This window comes from Channa argus, unplaced genomic scaffold (assembly GCF_033026475.1).
Source record: "Channa argus isolate prfri unplaced genomic scaffold, Channa argus male v1.0 Contig097, whole genome shotgun sequence".
In the NCBI taxonomy this organism is placed as follows: Eukaryota; Metazoa; Chordata; class Actinopteri; order Anabantiformes; family Channidae; genus Channa; species Channa argus.
This window is the reverse complement of record NW_027125316.1, coordinates 19,163-34,887: the sequence shown is the minus strand read 5'-3', so window position 1 is coordinate 34,887 and position 15,725 is coordinate 19,163. Positions and strand designations below refer to the sequence as shown.

General features: G+C 42.3%; 9 pseudogenes; all 9 read left to right on the top strand.

Moving 5' to 3' along the window:
• The first annotated feature begins 433 nt into the window (after window positions 1-433).
• LOC137121081 (5S ribosomal RNA) lies at window positions 434-552 on the top strand (annotated as a pseudogene).
• A 1,236-nt stretch (window positions 553-1,788) lies between these two features.
• On the top strand, window positions 1,789-1,897 carry LOC137121101 (5S ribosomal RNA; annotated as a pseudogene).
• A 7,322-nt stretch (window positions 1,898-9,219) lies between these two features.
• Window positions 9,220-9,338, top strand: LOC137121078 (5S ribosomal RNA; annotated as a pseudogene).
• An 867-nt stretch (window positions 9,339-10,205) lies between these two features.
• LOC137121094 (5S ribosomal RNA) lies at window positions 10,206-10,324 on the top strand (annotated as a pseudogene).
• An 857-nt stretch (window positions 10,325-11,181) lies between these two features.
• LOC137121102 (5S ribosomal RNA) lies at window positions 11,182-11,300 on the top strand (annotated as a pseudogene).
• Window positions 11,301-12,157: 857 nt separating this feature from the next.
• On the top strand, window positions 12,158-12,276 carry LOC137121088 (5S ribosomal RNA; annotated as a pseudogene).
• Window positions 12,277-13,143: 867 nt separating this feature from the next.
• LOC137121080 (5S ribosomal RNA) lies at window positions 13,144-13,262 on the top strand (annotated as a pseudogene).
• Window positions 13,263-14,119: 857 nt separating this feature from the next.
• LOC137121085 (5S ribosomal RNA) lies at window positions 14,120-14,238 on the top strand (annotated as a pseudogene).
• Window positions 14,239-15,105: 867 nt separating this feature from the next.
• LOC137121077 (5S ribosomal RNA) lies at window positions 15,106-15,224 on the top strand (annotated as a pseudogene).
• The last annotated feature ends 501 nt before the right edge of the window (window positions 15,225-15,725 follow it).

The following is a 15,725-nucleotide window of genomic DNA, read 5'->3' as shown; positions in this document are numbered from 1 at the left end:
GTCTTCGACCAACAGTAGTCCAATTTCCACCGGTACCCTGTAGGTCAACAGCACAGTTGGTTAGCGACTGTCTTTTGGTTTGTTTATTTCTATCAGGCTAGCTAGCACTTTCTGTGGGAAATGGCTTATTTTGTTTATTATGGTAGCCTTGGTTCGCCCTGAGTTGTAGTGTCATGTTTTGTTTGACACTTTCTTTCGTTTAAAATAAATATCATTCTGTTGGAACATCTCGATCCTGGATTTTGGTTTGGGGATCGGAGAGGGAACATGCTAATTTATCTTTGTATGTTGCACCCTGACCCCCTAGACAGGGGCGTAACAGACCAGTACAGTTATAGTACTTTGTACTTTGCCACATTTATCTTCTTCTTAGCAAGTGTCATGCATTCTGCTTCTCCGGCGTTTTTAAGAGCTGTTGATGAAGTCAAATGAAGCTTACGGCCACACCGCTCTCTAAGCGCCCGATCTCATCCGATCTCGGCAGCCAAATAGAGCCGGGCCTGGTTAGTACTTGGTAGGAAGACTCCCTTGGAATACCAGGTGCTGTAAGCTTTTTTGCTTGGGTTTACGGGCAGCACAAGCTGGTGTTACTGCCTATTTATTCATAGAAATTGTTCTATATTTTCATCAAATTTTGTTCTTTCATTTCTGTTTTGCTACTTTATTGGTTTGTCAACCATCGTGCTTCTTTACTACTAGACCAGTACCGTTTTAGTACTTTGCCACATTTATCTTCTTCTTAGCGAGTGTCATGCATTCTGCTTCTCCAGCGTTTTTAGGAGCTGTTGATGATGTCAAATGCAGCTTACGGCCACAACGCTCTCTAAGCGCCCGATCTCGTCCGATTTCGGCAGCCAAATTGAGCATGGCCTGGTTAGTACTTGGTAAGAAAAACACCTGGGAATACCAGGTGCTTTACGCCTTTTTGCTTGGGTTTACGGGCAGCACAAGCTGGTGTTACTGCCTATTTATTCATAGAAATTGTTCTATATTTTCATCAAATTTTGTTCTTTCATTGCTGTTTTGCTACTTTATTGGTTTGTCAACCATCGTGCTTCATTACTAGTAGACCATGTTACGGTCTTGCCATATGTGTTGTTTTTATGTTGTTGTTCTTATAGGTGCCCTGCCTGATTGGCCGGATTGGGGGGCAGTACAGGAAGCTGATTGGTCCATCCTACACTTCCTGGAGTTTTAAAAGTACGGTTCCCAACAGCTAGCGAGGCTCTTTCTGGCAGCAGCACCTGTTTGCTGTTCTTGGTTTCCAAACCTTATTTAGCATTTTTGAATTGTTAGGTGTTGTGCCGTGGTTTTGTTTATAAATTGTATAATTTGTAAATAGTATTAAATCTGTAGGGGTGAACTGCCATTTTCTTTTGATTGTTTTCTCTTGTTTTCACATTAGGGAGTTAGGGTTAGCGACTGTCTTTTGGTTTGTTTATTTTTATCAGGCTAGCTAGCAATTTCTGTGGGAAATGGCTTATTTTGTTTATTATGTTGGCCTTGGTTCGCCCTGAGTTGTAGTGTCATGTTTTGTTTGACACTTTCTTTCGTTTAAAATAAATATCATTCTGTTGGAACATCTCGATCCTGGATTTTGGTTTGGGGATCGGAGAGGGAACATGCTAATTTATCTTTGTATGTTGCACCCTGACCCCCTAGACAGGGGCGTAACAGACCAGTACAGTTATAGTACTTTGTACTTTGCCACATTTATCTTCTTCTTAGCAAGTGTCATGCATTCTGCTTCTCCAGCGTTTTTAAGAGCTGTTGATGATGTCAAATGCAGCTTACGGCCACACCGCTCTCTAAGCGCCCGATCTCGGCAGCCAAATAGAGCAGGGCCTGGTTAGTACTTGGTAGGAAGACCGCCTGGGAATACCAGGTGCTGTAAGCTTTTTTGCTTGGGTTTACGGGCAGCACAAGCTGGTGTTACTGCCTATTTATTCATAGAAATTGTTCTATATTTTCATCAAATTTTGTTCTTTCATTGCTGTTTTGCTACTTTATTGGTTTGTTAACCATCGTGCTTCATTACTAGTAGACCATGTTACGGTCCTGGCCATATGTGTTGTTTTTATTTTGTTGTTCTTATAGGTGCCCTGCCTGATTGGCCGGATTGGGGGGCAGTACAGGAAGCTGATTGGTCCATCCTACACTTCCTGGAGTTTTAAAAGTACGGTTCCCAACAGCTAGCGAGGCTCTTTCTGGCAGCAGCACCTGTTTGCTGTTCTTGGTTTCCAAACCTTATTTAGCATTTTTGAATTGTTAGGTTTTGTGCCGTGGTTTTGTTTATAAATTCTATATTTTGTAAATAGTATTAAATCTGTAGGGGTGAACTGCCATTTTCTTTTGACTGTTTTCACATTAGGGAGTTAGGGTTAGCGACTGTCTTTTGGTTTGTTTATTTCTATCAGGCTAGCTAGCACTTTCTGTGGGAAATGGCTTATTTTGTTTATTATGTTGGCCTTGGTTCGCCCTGAGTTGTAGTGTCATGTTTTGTTTGACACTTTCTTTCCTTTAAAATAAATATCATTCTGTTGGAACATCTCGATCCTGGATTTTAGTTTGGGGATCCTAATTTATCTTTGTATGTTGCACCCTGACCCCCTAGACAGGGGCGTAACAGACCAGTACAGTTATAGTACTTTGTACTTTGCCACATTTATCTTCTTCTTAGCAAGTGTCGTGCATTCTGCTTCTCCAGCGTTTTTAAGAGCTGTTGATGATGTCAAATGCAGCTTACGGCCACACCGCTCTCTAAGCGCCCGAGTGGAGGAGGACAGGGGTATGGTCTTTCTGAGTCAGTGTGCTTTCAGGAAGGGACACGTATGTGAGCTGCTTCGCGTTTGACGTGCATTTTTCGTTTTCGTATTAGTGTTTTGCCTATCCAGTGTAGTGCGTTTGAGTTTGTATTCATTATTTTTATGAAACCCCCCGGCGGAGTTTCTCCGTTCGGGGGCGCCTTTATTTTTTGTGGTTTTTTTAGTTTTTGAACTTTTTTGGGTTTTCTTTTTCGCGCGATTTCTGATAGACTGCTCATAATGGAGAACGGCAGAGGCATGCGAGAAGAAGAAGCCTGTTTAACAGTGGCTGGAAAGAGTGGAAGGAGAAGAATGGATACGGAGAAAATTGGCGTCTATGGGGAAAGCGCATGGAGAGGGAATGAGCTGGATCTGGCGGAGGAGACGAGGAAGTCGCTGAATAAGGGTGTCAAACAGATTGAGAAAAGAATGGAGATTGCAAAGGAGCGGCCTGGACGGAGAATGGAGAATGACTGTTTGGCGGCAGATGAGAGACAACAGGGAGAACGGGTAAGCACGCGATCGGAGCCGGGTGGAGCGACAGAGACACGGAAAGAAATGCGGTATGATAGGGACTTGACTGTATTGGCTGAGGTGGTGGGAGAAGAGAAAGTTAAGACAATGGAACTGCTGAGAGCAATACGTGATGTGTGTGGAGGCATCGTTGCATTGCGTGAGACGGGGCCGAATAAATATGAGGTGACGGTCAAGAGCGAAGCTGGAAAGAAAAGACTTTTAGATGGATTTAAAGTGGGTAGAGCAGTGGTGATGGTGAAAACTTTAGTTATCGATGATTTGGTGGTGTCATTTTTGAATTTGCCTGCCTATATTGCGGATGAGGACATTTTAGAAAAACTGGATGTGTGGGGAGTGAGAGCAATCTCTCCTATTAAAAGACGGTTGTGGCCTGGGACTGACGTGGCGGACGGAACAAGATATGTAAAAGTTAAATTTAATGAAACTGTGCAGTCATTACCATATTCCTCGAAATTTATGACGGCCACAGGGCCAGAATACTTCAGAGTTATTCATAATAATCAAGTTAAAGTGTGTAGGATGTGTTTACAGCCTGGGCATATAGTTAGAGATTGCCCAGATTTCACATGCTTTAAATGCAATAAACAGGGTCATTATGCACGTGAGTGTGATGCCTGGGTGCACAGGTGTGTTGCGTGCCATGCCCCAGCGGAGCAATGTAATTGCCATAATGTAGGTGAAGGGGAAGGGGAGGTAGACCGGGACTCCATCTCTGATGATGAGAGGAGTAATGTCAGGCCTGCAGAGGAGCCAGCCCTGGGTAGCGAGACAGAGAGTGGGAATGAGCTTGGAGATGAGGTGGTGTCACAGAGTGCTGACTTGTTGGTGCAAGAGGGCATAAGAAATGAGGGGTCGATGAGCTAGGATCCAGTATGGATCATGTGCTGGCGGACTGGAGCGGGGATGCGGCGAGTCGCCCTGAAGGGGGCTGGCTAGGCTCACTCTCAAAATGAAATAGAGTCCACCACTCGAATAATAGTAGCGTGGACTCAGATTTAGAGATGGATGTCCAATGGGTAAAACAGGTCAGGAAGAGGGCACAGCAGGGTAAGCCAAGTGGAACTGAGGGAGGGTATAGAAATAAAGGTAAGAAATATGCCAAAAAATGACAGGGCCGATTTTAGTTTTTTTTCTGGGAATGCTGCTTCTCTCTCAAAATTTGAATGGTCTTAAAAACATTGAGAAAATTGAACAGCTTTGCGGGGAAATGCTGTGTGACATCCTGTGCGTCCAGGAATGCAGGTGGACCTCTGAGACAATAAAAAGCATAAAGTGCTTTTGGAGAGGGGATCTTTTTTATTCTCTCTCCCCAGACAAAACTGCAGGGGTAGCAATCTTTGTAAAGCCTGGATTGTTTGAGAGTGTCATGCAAATTTCTAAGGATGATCAGGGAAGGCTACTGGTGATTGATGTAATTGAACAGAGTCAGAGATATAGAATTGTGAATTTATATGGGCCAAATAGTGAAGGAGAGAGGAGGGTTTTTTTCAGGCGCTGTAAAAGATGGACAGATGATCGCTCGGTGGTGATAGGGGACTGGAATGTGACACTGGCTAGGATAGATGTGGGTGTCAACAATAAATTTAAGAATGACACTAGTAGGTCGGCTGTGTTTGAATGGATGGAAGAGTGTGACTTGATGGATGCATGGAGAGTACTGAACCCCGGTACCCGTGCGTATTCGCGCAGGCAAGTGGTGTTGGGCAGGCTGAAACAATCTAGAATAGATTTGTGCTTGCTAGCGTCAGGTTTGGTTACGGTTTTAAATAACTGTAAATATGAGTTTTGCACTTGGAGTGATCATGCCTCTCTGAGAGTGGCTCTAGGGGAGGACAGGGTGCGGAGGAATGGGGGCTTGTGGTGCTTTAATTCAAGCCTCTTAGAGGATGGATTTTTTAGAGCAAAAATGGAGTCTTTTCTCTCTGCTCTATGTGATCAAAGTGAGTTTGTGGTTGACATCATTGAGTGGTGGGAGCGCACTAAGTTAAAAATCAAGAAGCGCTGCATCGCATTGAGCAGAGAGAAAAGACAAAGAGTGAAAAGAGAGGAGGATGAGCTGAGGGACCGCCTGAAAAAGGAGCTTGAGTTGGTTGAAGCTGGGTGTGGACATCCGTTGGAGACGTATCTTGGGCTGAGGGAGCAGTTGAGACAGCTGGATGAGAAATGCAGGGGTGCAATGATCCGCAGCAAAGCGCAGCATATGTTGAAAGGTGAGCGCTGTACTGCATTTTTTCTGGGTTTGGAAAAGAGGAAACAGACCAAAACATATATTTCTGAAATAAAGGACTCGGAGGGTAACACACATACTGATTCAGTGGATATTTTACAAACCGTGCAAGATTTCTATTCCAATTTGTTTAGTAGGCAAAAGATATCACAGATAAAGTTAAATCAAGTACTTGGGAAAATTAGCTGCTCCCTCAGTCACGAGGATGCGGCTTTGTGTGATGAAAACATCCAGTTGGAAGAAGTGAAAGAGGCAATCTTAGCCCTGAATACATCAAGGAGCCCAGGTTCGGACGGTCTCTCAGCATAATTCTATCAGCATTTCAGTTACCTGCTTGCCCCTGTCCTCTGCAGACTGTTTTTGGCCATACAGGAGGAGGGCAGGTGCGCAGAGTCCTTCCTGAGGGGAGTGATCACTCTAGTGTATAAAAATAAAGGGGAAAAATCTGACCTAGCAAACTATAGACCAATTAGTCTGCTCAACACTGACTATAAGATCCTGACTAAGGTACTGGGTTTTAGGCTCAAAGGAGTGATCGGCTCGATAATTGGGCCTACCCAGACTTATAGTATTCCTGGGAGGGATATTGCTGACTGCATCCTGTCAACAAAGTTGTCTTTTGAAAATCTAATGATGACAGGGGGCATATACCTCAGTGTTGATTTGGAGAAGGCATTTGACAGGGTCAGTCATGAGTTTCTCTTTGGATGTCTGGGGGTTTTTGGGTTCGGCCCAATTTTTCGAGAATGGGTGAAGTTGTTGTACAGCTGGGCTACTAGTGTCGTGAAATGTAACGTCCTCTTAACAGATCCTTTCCCCCTAGAGAGATCAGTAAGGCAGGGATGTCCGCTGTCTGCTATGCTATATGCAATTGTAGCAGAGCCTCTTGCACAATCCATTATAACCGATCCGCTTATCAAGGGGATAACATCTCCCAAAGGTAATGAGTTCAAAATAGCTCAGTATGCGGATGATATAAGTATTATGGTTAAGGATGGTGAGAGTTTACAACAGGTGCTAAAGCACCTTGAAGCATATGAGCAGGCGGCGGGAGCGCGAGTTAATAGGGAGAAATCCAGCCTTATTTGTGGGCCCGGGTCTGCTCTAGGGGATGTGGGTCTGAATTTTAAAAGGGGTGAGACTGAGGTCAAGCTACTTGGGATATATATTTGTCCTCAGCCGCTGGTCAGCGTCCGCAAAACCTGGGAGGAGAGGCTCGCGTGGTGTAGGTCCAGGCTTGGGCTGTGGAAGATGAGAGGTCTTGGGCTGAAGGGAAGAGTGGTCATTATAAACTCCATAATAGTGCCGGGGCTGGTCTATGCCATGCAGGTCTGTCACCTGCCGGGCGATGTACTGTCCGGGCTGTGCAGCGCTATCAGCGGTTTCTTGTGGAAAGGCAAGGCCTTCACTATTGCTCACAAGACACTAGTTGGGCCATACGCAAAAGGGGGTTTGAATCTCTGTGATTTGAAAACCAAATTAATATCTTTAAGACTGAAACTTTTTAAAAAATGGCTATATGATAAGACAGATTATATTTGGAAGGACTACTTGGACGCAGAGATAAGGAGGAGGGGTGCGTGTGGGGAGTACAATTTATGCAGCAGTGCCCTGGCACGGCCTGTGGCAGATGCAGACCCACTTTTCCAGGAGGCCGCTGAGGCGTGGGTTCAGGTCTTGCCACATCTAGAGTGCAAATTGATTTCGAAAGTAGATGTACTTAAGCAACCAATCTTTGGTAACCCGCGTCTCGGTGGCCGGGAGAGATTCCTGGTTAGCCGGGGTGCCTTAAATGGGGTGTTTCACCAAATTGGGGATGTTCTGGACCAGACAGGGGCCTTAAACCCTCTGGAAGTCCCTAAAAAAGTAAGAAGGACAGGTGTGAACATCAGATGGGCCAAGGTGTTACATTTCTGTACAGATATCTGTCAGAGAATGCCACTGGAATGGAGGGAGAAGTTGCAGGAAGCAGATGGTGAGCTGGTGGGGGATGGCAGAATTGATTTTTCACTCTCCTGTGATCTCAAAAATAGGGATTTTAAAGATTTACAGTCAAAATTTTGGTATAAAGTTCTAATTGACAAAATATTCAAACAGCCCACAGCAAACTCCTCATGGTCTCATGTGTTCCCTACCCGACCCACTTCTACAATCTGGACTAATATGCATGATAAATGGCTCCCCCCTGCGATAGCTAATTCAAATTTCAGACTGCGTCACAGGAGAGTGCTTGTCTCTGTCGTCCTACACCAGATCAGTAAGCACACATATGTGAGAACGTGTGCGGTCTGCGGGATGGAGGCTGAGGATTTTAATCACTTGTTGTTGTGCTGTGCGGTCACACAAAAATTCAGGAATTGGGTAAAAAGTTTATTAAGAAATAAGTGTAAGGTGACTGGTTTGGAGGGTGAGGCATGGGATTGGGTGTGGTGTTTTGGGTTAGAGAAGGGACATACAAAAATAAATGTGGGGTTAGTGAATTTCTTGTTGAGTGTAGCTCGTCATGTTGTGTATATAGCCAGGAATTATGCATTGTATGAAGGGAAAAAGATGAAGAGGGTGTTGATTTTTCAAAATATGGTGTCACATTATTTGAGTATTCTGTTTTCGGTTGATAATAAGGGGTTTCTCATTAAATGGGGGGCAAAAAATGGTTTATGTGTGTTAGATGGGGAGGGTAGATTGCACTTTGATTTTGGGTGAATTTTATTGACCTATTATTATATAAGTATATCTATTTGTATGTATGTATGTGTGTATATATATGTACATACATATATATATATATGGGTATGTGTATATGAATGTATATGTGTATAATGTATGCATGTGTGTGTGTGTGTTTGTATATGTGTTTATATGTATATATATATATATATATATATAGATATATAGATATGGATATATATAGAGAGGTATATGTGTGTAAAAGTATGGGTATTTATGTATATATATATATACACACACACATATATATATATGTATATATATGTGTGTGTATATATATATATATATATATATATATATATATATATATATATATATATATATATATATAAAAAGATAGATAGATAGATATGGATAGATATATGACATGTTTACAATGTGTGGTTATGGTTATCCCCCTATATTTATAAATATATGTATTTACAGTAGAGAAATAGGTCTTGCTTTAAGTTGTTTAATTTAGTTGAAAGGCCTATGGATGTAATGTTTTGTTTACTTATCTCTGTATATACCTAAATTCTTTTTGTAAAGTGTATTTTTGATAATTAAAAGATAAAAAAATAAAAATAAAAAAATAAGCGCCCGATCTCGTCCGATCTCGGCAGCCAAATAGAGCCGGGCCTGGTTAGTACTTGGTAGGAAGACCGCCTGGGAATACCAGGTGCTGTAAGCTTTTTTGCTTGGGTTTACGGGCAGCACAAGCTGGTGTTACTGCCTATTTATTCATAGAAATTGTTCTATATTTTCATCAAATTTTGTTCTTTCATTGCTGTTTTGCTACTTTATTGGTTTAACAACCATCGTGCTTCTTTACTACTAGACCAGTACCGTTTTAGTACTTTGCCACATTTATCTTCTTCTTAGCGAGTGTCATGCATTCTGCTTCTCCAGCGTTTTTAAGAGCTGTTGATGATGTCAAATGTAGCTTACGGCCACACCGCTCTCTAAGCGCCCGATCTCGTCAGATCTCGGCAGCCAAATAGAGCCGGGCCTGGTTAGTACTTGGTAGGAAGACCGCCTGGGAATACCAGGTGCTGTAAGCTTTTTTGCTTGGGTTTACGGGCAGCACAAGCTGGTGTTACTGCCTATTTATTCATAGAAATTGTTCTATATTTTCATCAAATTTTGTTCTTTCATTGCTGTTTTGCTACTTTATTGGTTTGTCAACCATCGTGCTTCATTACTAATAGACCATGTTACGGTCCTGGCCATATGTGTTGTTTTTATTTTCTTGTTCTTATAGGTGCCCTGCCTGATTGGCCGGATTTGGGGGAAGTACAGGAAGCTGATTGGTCCATCCTACACTTCCTGGAGTTTTAAAAGTACGGTTCCCAACAGCTAGCGAGGCTCTTTCTGGCATCAGCACCTGTTTGCTGTTCTTGCTTTCCAAACCTTATTTAGCATTTTTGAATTGTTAGGTTTTGTGCCGTGGTTTTGTTTATAAATTGTATATTTTGTAAATAGTATTAAATCTGTAGGGGTGAACAGCCATTTTCTTTTGATTGTTTTCTCTTGTTTTCACATTAGGGAGTTAGGGTTAGCGACTATCTTTTGGTTTGTTTATTTCTATCAGGCTAGCTAGCACTTTCTGTGGGAAATGGCTTATTTTGTTTATTATGTTGGCCTTGGTTCGCCCTGAGTTGTAGTGTCATGTTTTGTTTGACACTTTCTTTCGTTTAAAATAAATATCATTCTGTTGGAACATCTTAATCCTGGATTTTGGTTTGAGGATCGGAGAGGGAACATGCAAATTTATCTTTGTATGTTTCACCCTGACCCCCTAGACAGGGGCATAACAGACCAGTACAGTTATAGTACTTTGTACTTTGCCACATTTATCTTCTTCTTAGCAAGTGTCATGCATTCTGCTTCTCCAGCATTTTTAAGAGCTGTTGATGATGTCAAATGCAGCTTACGGCCACACTGCTCTCTAAGCGCCCAATCCCGTCCGATCTCGGCAGCCAAATAGGGCCGGGCCTGGTTAGTACTTGGTAGGAAGACCGCCTGGGAATACCACGTGCTGTAAGCTTCTTTGCTTGGGTTTACGGGCAGCACAAGCTGGTGTTACTGCCTATTTATTCATAGAAATTGTTCTATATTTTCATCAAATTTTGTTCTTTCATTGCTGTTTTGCTACTTTATTGGTTTGCCAACCATCGTGCTTCATTACTAGTAGACCATGTTACGGTCCTGGCCATATGTGTTGTTTTTATTTTCTTGTTCTTATAGGTGCCCTGCCTGATTGGCCGGATTGGGGGGCAGTACAGGAAGCTGATTGGTCCATCCTACACTTGCTGGAGTTTTAAAAGTACGGTTCCCAACAGCTAGCGAGGCTCTTTCTGGCATCAGCACCTGTTTGCTGTTCTTGGTTTCCAAACCTTATTTAGCATTTTTGAATTGTTAGGTTTTGTGCCGTGGTTTTGTTTATAAATTGTGTATTTTGTAAATAGTATTAAATCTGTAGGGGTGAACTGCCATTTTCTTTGGACTGTTTTCACATTAGGGAGTTAGGGTTAGCGACTGTCTTTTGGTTTGTTTATTTCTATCAGGCTAGCTAGCACTTTCTGTGGGAAATGGCTTATTTTGTTTATTATGTTGGCCTTGGTTCGCGCTGATTTGTAGTGTCATGTTTTGTTTGACACTTTCTTTCGTTTAAAATAAATATCATTCTATTGGAACATCTCGATCCTGGATTTTGGTTTGGGGATCGGAGAGGGAACATGCTAATTTATCTTTGTATGTTGCACCCTGACCCCCTAGACAGGGGCGTAACAGACCAGTACAGTTATAGTACTTTGTACTTTGCCACATTTATCTTCTTCTTAGCAAGTGTCATGCATTCTGCTTCTCCAGCGTTTTTAAGAGCTGTTGATGATGTCATATGCAGCTTACGGCCACACTGCTCTCTAAGCGCCCGATCTCGTCCGATCTCGGCAGCCAAATAGGGCCAGGCCTTGTTAGTACTTGGTAAGAAGACCGCCTGGGAATACCACGTGCTGTAAGCTTCTTTGCTTGGGTTTACGGGCAGCACAAGCTGGTGTTACTGCCTATTTATTCATAGAAATTGTTCTATATTTTCATCAAATTTTGTTCTTTCATTGCTGTTTTGCTACTTTATTGGTTTGCCAACCATCGTGCTTCATTACTAGTAGACCATGTTACGGTCCTGGCCATATGTGTTGTTTTTATTTTCTTGTTCTTATAGGTGCCCTGCCTGATTGGCCGGATTGGGGGGAAGTACAGGAAGCTGATTGGTCCATCCTACACTTCCTGGAGTTTTAAAAGTACGGTTCCCAACAGCTAGCGAGGCTCTTTCTGGCATCAGCACCTGTTCGCTTTTCTTGGTTTCCAAACCTTATTTAGCATTTTTGAATTGTTAGGTTTTATCCCGTGGTTTTGTTTATAAATTGTGTATTTTGTAAATAGTATTAAATCTGTAGGGGTGAACTGCCATTTTCTTTGGACTGTTTTTACATTAGGGAGTTAGGGTTAGCGACTGTCTTTTGGTTTGTTTATTTCTATCAGGCTAGCTAGCACTTTCTGTGGGAAATGGCTTATTTTGTTTATTATGTTGGCCTTGGTTCGCCCTGAGTTGTAGTGTCATGTTTTGTTTGACACTTTCTTTCGTTTAAAATAAATATCATTCTGTTGGAACATCTCGATCCTGGATTTTGGTTTGGGGATCGGAGAGGGAACATGCTAATTTATCTTTGTATGTTGCACCCTGACCCCCTAGACAGGGGCGTAACAGACCAGTACAGTTATAGTACTTTGTACTTTGCCACATTTATCTTCTTCTTAGCAAGTGTCATGCATTCTGCTTCTCCAGCGTTTTTAAGAGCTGTTGATGATGTCAAATGCATCTTACGGCCACACCGCTCTCTAAGCGCCCGATCTCGTCCGATCTCGGCAGCCAAATAGAGCCGGGCCTGGTTAGTACTTGGTAGGAAGACCGCCTGGGAATACCAGGTGCTGCAAGCTTTTTTGCTTGGGTTTACGGGCAGCACAAGCTGGTGTTACTGCCTATTTATTCATAGAAATTGTTCTATATTTTCATCAAATTTTGTTCTTTCATTGCTGTTTTGCTACTTTATTGGTTTGTCAACCATCGTGCTTCATTACTAGTAGACCATGTTATGGTCCTGGCCATATGTGTTGTTTTTATTTTCTTGTTCTTATAGGTGCCCGGCCTGATTGGCCGGATTTGGGGGAAGTACAGGAAGCTGATTGGTCCATCCTACACTTCCTGGAGTTTTAAAAGTACGGTTCCCAACAGCTAGCGAGGCTCTTTCTGGCATCAGCACCTGTTTGCTGTTCTTGGTTTCCAAACCTTATGTAGCATTTTTGAATTGTTAGGTTTTGTGCCGTGGTTTTGTTTATAAATTGTATATTTTGTAAATAGTATTAAATCTGTAGGGGTGGACTGCCATTTTCTTTTGATTGTTTTCTCTTGTTTTCACATTAGGGAGTTAGGGTTAGCGACTGTCTTTTGGTTTGTTTATTTCTATCAGGCTAGCTAGAACTTTCTGTGGGAAATGGCTTATTTTGTTTATTATGTTGGCCTTGGTTCGCCCTGAGTTGTAGTGTCATGTTTTGTTTGACACTTTCTTTCGTTTAAAATAAATATCATTCTGTTGGAACATCTCGATCCTGGATTTTGGTTTGGGGATCGGAGAGGGAACATGCTAATTTATCTTTGTATGTTGCACCCTGAGCCCCTAGACAGGGGCGTAACAGACCAGTACAGTTATAGTACTTTGTACTTTGCCAAATTTATCTTCTTCTTAGCAAGTGTCATGCATTCTGCTTCTCCAGCGTTTTTAAGAGCTGTTGATGATGTCAAATGCAGCTTACGGCCACACCGCTCTCTAAGCGCCCGATCTCGCCCGATCTCGGCAGCCAAATAGAGCCGGGCCTGGTTAGTACTTGGTAGGAAGACCGCCTGGGAATACCAGGTGCTGTAAGCTTTTTTGCTTGGGTTTACGGGCAGCTCAAGCTGGTGTTACTGCCTATTTATTCATAGAAATTGTTCTATATTTTCATCAAATTTTGTTCTTTCATTGCTGTTTTGCTACTTTATTGGTTTGTCAACCATCGTGCTTCATTACTAGTAGACCATGTTACGGTCCTGGCCATATGTGTTGTTTTTATTTTCTTGTTCTTATAGGCGCCCTGCCTGATTGGCCGGATTTGGGGGAAGTACAGGAAGCTGATTGGTCCATCCTACACTTCCTGGAGTTTTAAAAGTACGGTTCCCAACAGCTAGCGAGGCTCTTTCTGGCATCAGCACCTGTTTGCTGTTCTTGGTTTCCAAACCTTATTTAGCATTTTTGAATTGTTAGGTTTTGTGCCGTGGTTTTGTTTATAAATTGTATATTTTGTAAATAGTATTAAATCTGTAGGGGTGAACTGCCATTTTCTTTGGACTGTTTTCACATTAGGGAGTTAGGTTTAGCGACTGTCTTTTGGTTTGTTTATTTCTATCAGGCTAGCTAGCACTTTCTGTGGGAAATGGCTTATTTTGTTTATTATGTTGGCCTTGGTTCGCCCTGAGTTGTAGTGTCATGTTTTGTTTGACACTTTCTTTCGTTTAAAATAAATATCATTCTGTTGGAACATCTCGATCCTGGATTTTGGTTTGGGGATCGGAGAGGGAACATGCTAATTTATCTTTGTATGTTGCACCCTGACCCCCTAGACAGGGGCGTAACAGACCAGTACAGTTATAGTACTTTGTACTTTGCCACATTTATCTTCTTCTTAGCAAGTGTCATGCATTCTGCTTCTCCAGCGTTTTTAAGAGCTGTTGATGAAGTCAAATGCAGCTTACGGCCACACCGCTCTCTAAGCGCCCGATCTCGTCCGATCTCGGCAGCCAAATAGGACCGGGCCTGGTTAGTACTTGGTAGGAAGACCGCCTGGGAATACCAGGTGCTGTAAGCTTTTTTGCTTGGGTTTACGGGCAGCACAAGCTGGTGTTACTGCCTATTTTTTCATAGAAATTGTTCTATATTTTCATCAAATTTTGTTCTTTTATTGCTGTTTTGCTACTTTATTGGTTTGTCAACCATCGTGCTTCATTACTAGTAGACCATGTTACGGTCCTGGCCATATGTGTTGTTTTTATTTTCTTGTTCTTATAGGTGCCCTGCCTTATTGGCCGGATTGGGGGGCAGTACAGGAAGCTGATTGGTCCATCCTTCACTTCCTGGAGTTTTAAAAGTACGGTTCCCAACAGCTAGCGAGGCTCTTTCTGGCATCAGCACCTGTTTGCTGTTCTTGGTTTCCAAACCTTATTTAGCATTTTTGAATTGTTAGGTTTTGTGCCGTGGTTTTGTTTATAAATTGTATATTTTGTAAATAGTATTAAATCTGTAGGGGTGAACAGCCATTTTCTTTTGATTGTTTTCTCTTGTTTTCACATTAGGGAGTTAGGGTTAGCGACTGTCTTTTGGTTTGTTTATTTCTATCAGGCTAGCTAGCACTTTCTGTGGGAAATGGCTTATTTTGTTTATTATGTTGGCCTTGGTTCGCCCTGAGTTGTAGTGTCATGTTTTGTTTGACACTTTCTTTCGTTTAAAATAAATATCATTCTGTTGGAACATCTCGATCCTGGATTTTGGTTTGGGGATCGGAGAGGGAACATGCTAATTTATCTTTGTATGTTGCACCCTGACCCCCTAGACAGGGGCGTAACAGACCAGTACAGTTATAGTACTTTGTACTTTGCCACATTTATCTTCTTCTTAGCAACTGTTATGCATTCTGCTTCTCCAGCGTTTTTAAGAGCTGTTGATGATGTCAAATGCAGCTTACGGCCACACCGCTCTCTAAGCGCCCGATCTCGTCCGATCTCGGCAGCCAAATAGAGCCGGGCCTGGTTAGTACTTGGTAGGAAGACCGCCTGGGAATACCAGGTGCTGTAAGCTTTTTGACTTGGGTTTACGGGCAGCACAAGCTGGTGTTACTGCCTATTTATTCATAGAAATTGTTCTATATTTTCATCAAATTTTGTTCTTTCATTGCTGTTTTGCTACTTTATTGGTTTGTCAACCATCGTGCTTCCTTACTAGTAGACCATGTTACGGTCCTGGCCATATGTGTTGTTTTTATTTTCTTGTTCTTATAGGTGCCCTGCCTGATTGGCCGGATTGGGGGGCAGTACAGGAAGCTGATTGGTCCATCCTACACTTCCTGGAGTTTTAAAAGTACGGTTCCCAACAGCTAGCGAGGCTCTTTCTGGCATCAGCACCTGTTTGCTGTTCTTGGTTTCCAAACCTTATTTAGCATTTTTGAATTGTTAGGTTTTGTGCCGTGGTTTTGTTTATAAATTGTATATTTTGTAAATAGTATTAAATCTGTAGGGGTGGACTGCCATTTTCTTTTGATTGTTTTCTCTTGTTTTCACATTAGGGAGTTAGGGTTAGCGA